The sequence below is a fragment of the Dioscorea cayenensis genome, chromosome 6 (assembly GCF_009730915.1).
Source record: "Dioscorea cayenensis subsp. rotundata cultivar TDr96_F1 chromosome 6, TDr96_F1_v2_PseudoChromosome.rev07_lg8_w22 25.fasta, whole genome shotgun sequence".
NCBI classification, from domain to species: Eukaryota; Viridiplantae; Streptophyta; class Magnoliopsida; order Dioscoreales; family Dioscoreaceae; genus Dioscorea; species Dioscorea cayenensis.
In genome coordinates this window covers 12,034,023-12,039,780 of record NC_052476.1, presented here as the reverse complement: position 1 = coordinate 12,039,780, position 5,758 = coordinate 12,034,023, and positions in this window count along the sequence as shown.

Genomic DNA, 5,758 nt, shown 5'->3' with positions numbered 1-5,758 from the left:
TTAATTGATGTTTTTAATTAAGTTCCAATCTTGAATGCTTGTTGAATGCTTTCTACCCTAGAGTGACACTAGGGGTGAGAGTTAATATTGGTAATCTTTGTGGAGTGTCCCCTTTCTTCTCCGATGTGATTTATCCTACCACCATTTTCTAGAGCTCTTTACGGTTACAATAGGGTGAAGTGCTAAGGGATGAACTCTGCTGGGGCTTAATTGTGCTAGCAACAAAGTGAAACGTTGAAGTGACTTTAGTATCTGGGGCTTAATTGTAACTAGGGGTCTTTCGCCTAGACCAAAGGATTAGATCTACACATAGGAATAGGGTTTATCACTTGGAATCCCTAGAACTCCATGCAACCTCGTGCAGAGTGAGGTGGTTAGACTGAGTGATTTCTCCACCGGGACATAGTGTAGGGTTAGTCATCGTTGACCTTAGGTTTAGGACCGTGTGTGTTAGGATTTTCCACGACTCATTAAGCATTAATTAGGAAGTATAATGGTAGGTCTTGCACTTGAAGCATAAGTCCTAGCGTGAGCATTGTCCGAGTACGCCACTTCTATCGAATGCCTTACCTCTTACTTACTTGTGCCTCTCATTCTTATTTCTTTTATTTCTATTTACATCACATCTTATCAACACAATCATTATCCATCTTCACATGGTTAAGTAGCAATTTAGGTATTTTTATTCCCTACTCTCTGTGGATACGATAGCCCATTCACATGGGATTTATTACTTCGACAATCCTGTACACTTGTGGGTCACATGAAAGGGGCATTTTCAAGTTTTTGGCACTATTGCCGAGGAGTAGGCATTTAGAGATACTTTACACTTTGCTATCTTAACTATTCATTCATTCATTCTATTTCATATCTTCTTATTTTTAACATCGTTCGACTTGTTTTCTTTTATTTTTGATGCACCTCCGAGTTATGATCTAAGGGAACCCTTTAATATTGATTAAAGATGATCTTGATCTTGAATGTACACTCAGAAGAAGGGGTAAAGAACCTATACAAGAACCGTCGAATGTAGTCGAAGTGGAAATTGAAGGATCTGACAACATGGCAGAATAGAATGAACAATAAAGAACACTCTCTGATTACACCAAACCGTCAGTATTGGGGACACAATCTAGCATTGTGTGGGCCCCAATCATAACTCAGAATTTTGAGCTAAAGCCGACATTCATCCACATGTTACAGCTGTCCGCACAGTTCAATGGTTTGGCCAATGAGGATCCAAACAGTCACAAAGAATTTCTTGGAAATGTGTGATATTCTCAAGATCAATGGTGTTACAGATGATGCCATCAAGTTGAGAGCTTTCCCATTTTCCTTAAAGGGGAGAGCGAAGCAGTAGCTACACTCATTACCTCGAGCATCGATCACTACATGAGAGGAGGTGGTAGAAGCTTTTCTTTCCCATTATTTCCCTCCCGGAAAATCTACAAAGCTTAGGAATGAGATCTTATCCTTTGTCCAAATGGAATTGGAGTCTCTATTCGAGACATGATAAAGGCTCAAGGAACTCCTGTGAAAATGTCCTCGACATGGGTTTCCAAAGTGGATGATCATTCAGACTTTTTATAATGGATTGAACCTAAGTACAAGACAGTTACTTGATGCAGCGGAAGGAGGCACCTTAGGTAGCAAGACCCTTGAAGAAGTCCGATAATTAATTGAAGAAATGGGGTTGAACAACAACCAATGGAATGCAAGGGAGAAGAAAAAAGTTGCCGGCATCCATGAGATAGATGCAGTTACATTATTAGCGGCCTAAATGGAGGCATTAAGTAAGAAGTTAGACACCCTAACTTCTCCATGATTGGTGGCTGTAATGAGTTGTGATGGATGTAGAGGGGGATATGCCCCATTCGATTGCCCAATAGCTATTTGTGGTACATCCTCCATTGAGCAAGTTGACTATGTGTGTAACGCAATGAGAAACCAAGGGAATCCTTATAGCAATACCTACAATTTAGGTTGGAGGAACCACCCTAATTTCTCATGGAACAACCAAGGGAAACATAAGGCCACCACACCACAAGGTTTACAACAACAACGAGCCCCAAACATGGAGAATAGAGTTTTCGGGCTTGGAGACCCGGATGTCCAATCTAGGGAAAGCATTGACCTGATTTGTGCAATCATCGGATACACGGTTCCAATTGGTCAAGGCTACACTCGCAATCACACCACTTCATTGCTAATTTAGAAAAAAACAAGTGAGGGCAAATCGCGAAGTCTCTATCAAAGAGACCACAAGGAAGCTTGCCAAGCAATACCAAGACTAATCCAAGAGAACATGTGAAGGCAATCACATTGAGAAGTGCTCATGAGGTTGAGGGTAAGCTTCCAAGTGAAAAAATCAATGTTGAAGCACCTGAGGTCATGGAGATTGAGGAGAGAGCCAACATGATGTGGAACCCCCACCTTACTAGCCAAGAATCCCTTATCCTTTAAGATTGAAGAACGCCAAAATGATGAGCAACACAAGAAGTTCTTGGGTCTATTTAAGTAATTGCACATCAACATTCCTTTTATAGAGCCATTGTCTCAAATGCCTCAGTACGCTAAGTTCTTAAAAGATCTTTTCACCAACAAGAAGAAATTAGAAGAGAGTGCATCAGTGATCTTAGATGCCTCTTCTACTGGCGATGTTGTAAAAAGAATTTGTCGAACAAGAAGAAAGACCCCAGAAGCTTTGTGATGCCGTGCAACATTGGCAATTTGGGTGAAGAGATGGCATTGGTGGATTCAGGGGCTAGTATCAACTTCATGCCATATTGTTTCTTTCTGAAGCTAGGCTTGGAAGAGACTAGGCCCACTGGATGGCATTACAATTGATGGACTAATGGTGAGATATCCGAGGGTCATCATTGAAGACGTGCTTGTGTTTTAATAATACAAAGTATTCTTTTCTTACGATGATCATTACTTTTACAGGTTTTAGTGCTAATACATGTGTATTTGTGTTCTTTTGCGCATGTAGGGTTGTGAAGCTATGTTTTGAGAGAAAAAGCCAAAAGTAGATCGTAAATGCACTTTCTTGGTGGAATCTTGGAAGAAACAAACACAAAGACACAAGTTGGGCACTAAGATACGTGAATGTGTGCCAACCTCCATGTATTCAAGCTATTACAATAAGTTCGAGGGGCATGAAGGCAGTCACATTTGCGTATTACGACTTGTGCATTGATAGCAAGATCTTCCCCAATGAGGCTTTTGATTGAAGAAGAGTTGCGATCTATGGTATAAATGTGTGGCAGTTTATGTTTCCTTGATGAAAAAGTGTGGAATTGGTAGTGTTTTCGACTGAGTATCGCAGACAAATCAACAGTTGCAAGATGTTGCGATGAGTTACTTGTTCACAGTAGGATGAAAAATCTGATTTCTAGAGAATCCACGATGGTGTGTAGAAATTCCCTATGCCCATGTGGAAATTCCACATGCCCGTGTGGCAGATCCATAGGAGCGTGTGGATTCCCGATTCCAGCTCTATTTAAGTCGCGATTCACCCGATTTTTAGGAATCTTCTTTCCGCCTTCTCTCCATCTTTTTCTTCAACTTTTCTCCACCGGCTCTTCCCCTTGATTGAAGTCTCACCTCCTAGAAGCATTTGAACAACCAAACAAGAAATAAAACCTCATCAATGACTTGTTCAATTGAAATGAAGAACAATGCTCAAAATGGGAAAATGAGTGCTTCTAGAGTTTATTAAACACTCTATCAAGAAGATATAGCCAGAATAAAACTCTCACGTCCCTCAAAACTAACATGAAAAGCAAAAGAAACCAAACTTGGTTCAGAGCTGCAGTAGCCCTAATTTAGAACATGAAAGATCTTTCTCAATCTCAATGGATTCATGGTTATACAACCTCAATCTTTTTTTATTATTTAAATCCAAACAAAACCCATGATTATCCATCAATAACTTCAAATAAAATCCAAATAAGAGAAAGAGAGAAGAAGAAGATCAAATAAAACACATCCTTACCTCAAAGCTTCACAAAACCCTAAAGAAAAGCACTTCTCAAGAGAGGAAGAAGAGATCTTTGAGTTTCTTCTTGATTTAAGACAAGTGATGATGGGTTTGAGAAGTGGGGTTGAAGGTTCTAGAGGAGGAGGAAAGTGGGAAAGAAAAGGTCTCAAAGAAAGATGTAAAAAGAGTGAGGAAAAAGATGAGAAAAAGGGGTATAAAACCCTAAATCTACTGCCCAAACCGACCCCCATACGGCCTGTCTGAACTAGTTCAAAGTTTCTGGAATTTTCATACAAGGTCTATCCAGCCTGTATGGACCCCGGTATGCCCATTCAACTTATACGTAAATGACTCTAAACGACTCAATCGGTGTCCGATTAACCTCATTTTTGTTTCTAATAACTTGGGACACTCCTTAGCACACTCATACATGAAAATTGATAAATGATTGTGTGATAAGAATACGAAGTGTTCTTTCCTTATGATGAGCATTACTTTTATCGGATTTTAACCCTAATATGTGTGTGTTTATGTTACTTTCATGCATATAGGGTTGTGAAGCCAAATCTTAGAGAAAGAAGCCAATGTAGATCGTCAGTTCATCATTTGGAGGAAATCTTGAGAAGGTTAAAACGCGAAGACATAAGTCGGGCTCAAGATGCTAGAATTTGTGCCAACCTCCTTGTATTCAATCTAGAAGAATAATTTGGAGGGGCATAGAGGCAGTCACATTCTAAGTATTCCGGCTTGTGCATGTGTAGCTAGACACTGTAGCAAAATACTATAACAGGTACAGTTCAAGGCCGGCCGAAGAAGGAGTTATCCAAAGAAGCCACACAGGCATGTGGAAATTCCACATGCCCGTGCGTTAATTCCACACGAGCCGTGTGAAATATTCACATATGCGTGTGGATTTCCGATTCCAACCCTATTTAAGGCCGATTTCAGCACCGATTTGAGGATCTTTTTCTCCATCTTTTCCTCAACTTGAGAGAGGGTTGTGGCTAGGGTTTTTATGTGGTATTGGCTAGGGATTGAGAGAGGTTCTACGGCTCGACATTGTGCTCCGTTTGGAAGAAGGTTAGTGGGAGAGCTTTCATTGACAGCGATCCGGCGAGGTGTATCCTAGGCCGGACAAAGGGACTTTTTGGATGAGTAGAGGACTCTCCACAAGACCATCATCATGACTATTGAGGGGGTTTTCTATGGATTCATTACTTTTTACATTCGATTTATTTGATTGTACTTAGCTCCATGGAGAGCTAAAACCCCCATAGTGGGTACTTAGATTGTGAACCGTAGGGATATATTCATTTCATTGAACCTTATTATTATGCTTTCATTAATTGATATTTTTATTGAGTTCCAATCTTGAATGCATTGATTGTATGAATACTCCCTTAGAGTGACACTAGGGTTGGGAGTTCTTATTGGTTACCCTTGTGAGTCAGTGACACACCACGAGAGTTACACAAAGCTAGATTGGAGAGGGTTGAGAGGGTGAGTCGAGAGGTAGCGGAGCATCCCCTTTATCCTATGGCGTGATTTATTCTACCTCCAATTCCTCGAGTTCTTTGCGGTCATAATAGAGTGAATGGGCTAAGGAATGACCTTCTCATCGGGACTTAGTCTGCATCGTAATGGAGTAAAAGCGTTGAAGTGATTTTTAGCATCTTGGGCATAATTGTGGCTAGGGACCTTCCGCCTGGACCAAAGGGTTAGGTCTACATATAGGAAGAGGATTTATCATTTGGAATCCCTAGAATTCATTGCAAT